This window comes from Suncus etruscus, chromosome 3 (genome assembly GCF_024139225.1).
Source record: "Suncus etruscus isolate mSunEtr1 chromosome 3, mSunEtr1.pri.cur, whole genome shotgun sequence".
NCBI classification, from domain to species: domain Eukaryota; kingdom Metazoa; phylum Chordata; class Mammalia; order Eulipotyphla; family Soricidae; genus Suncus; species Suncus etruscus.
Window position 1 is genome coordinate 66,118,305 of NC_064850.1, and position 1,025 is coordinate 66,119,329.

The 1,025-nt window shown below is 48.6% G+C and overlaps 1 non-coding gene across 1 annotated transcript; it reads right to left on the reverse strand.

Moving 5' to 3' along the window:
* Positions 1 to 672: 672 nt before the first annotated feature.
* On the reverse strand, positions 673 to 805 carry LOC126005070 (small nucleolar RNA SNORA51). The gene has a single exon (XR_007494251.1). It is a non-coding gene; the product is annotated as a small nucleolar RNA SNORA51 (small nucleolar RNA).
* Between the last annotated feature and the right edge of the window lie 220 nt (positions 806 to 1,025).

A 1,025-nucleotide genomic window follows, 5' to 3' on the forward strand; every position in this document is an offset into this window, starting at 1 on the left:
TGAGGAAAATCTTCCAGAAAGGCAGAGTGGTTATAGCTCAACAGTGTTAAGTGTAACTAATGCCACTAATATTTACGCTTGAAAAACGATTGAAAGTGGGGTCAGAGCGATAGCACAGCAGAAAGAGCATTTGCTTTGCATGCAACTGACCCAGCTTCAACCCCTGGAATCCCATGATTGCTCTATCACCACCAGGAGTGATTCCTGAGAGCAGTCAGAAGTAATCCCTGGGGCCCGGAGAGAGAGCACAGCGGTGTTTGCCTTGCAAGCAGCCGATCCAGGACCAAAGGTGGTTGGTTCGAATCCCAGTGTCCCATATGGTCCCCTGTGCCGGCCAGGAGCTATTTCTGAGCAGACAGTCAGGAGTAACCCTGAGCAATGCCGGTGTGGCCCAAAAAATCAAAAAAAAAAAAAAAAAGAAGTAATCCCCGAGTGTCGCTGGGTGTGACACAAAAACAAACAAACAAACCCCCCCCAAAAAACATAAAGAAGCCAGCATTCACATTCACCTCCTTTCCCCTCTCTCCAGCTCAGAGCACAGGCAGATTGGGGAGGAGGGGCACATCAAAGGCCAGAAATCCAGGTCTCCAATCAGGATGGCACCTTACACATCTTTTCCTTTCATTCTCTCAACAACTCCAGAAAATGGGAAAACATCCCATTCTTTTTTTTTTTTGTCCCCCCATTCACAATACAGACCAGGCAAAGGCCCTGGGTTGAGGTGTATACGGGGTGCATTTACTGTACCTCCTCTTTCTATACAGTCAGTGTAAAGAACACAGCCTGTGGTAAGAATTGGGAGGCCAAAACATCCCCATTCTATAGAAAAGAAAAACAAGGGGCCAAAGTGGTGGCACAGGGCATAAGGTGTCTGCCTTGTGCACACTACCTAGGATGGACCGCGGTTTGATCTCCCTGTGCCCCATATGGTCCCCCAAGCCAGGGGAGATTTCTGAGTGCAAAGCAGGAGTAACCCCTGAGCATCATTCCCCTGCCCCTGAGATGAGATGATTCTGTTTGGGAAT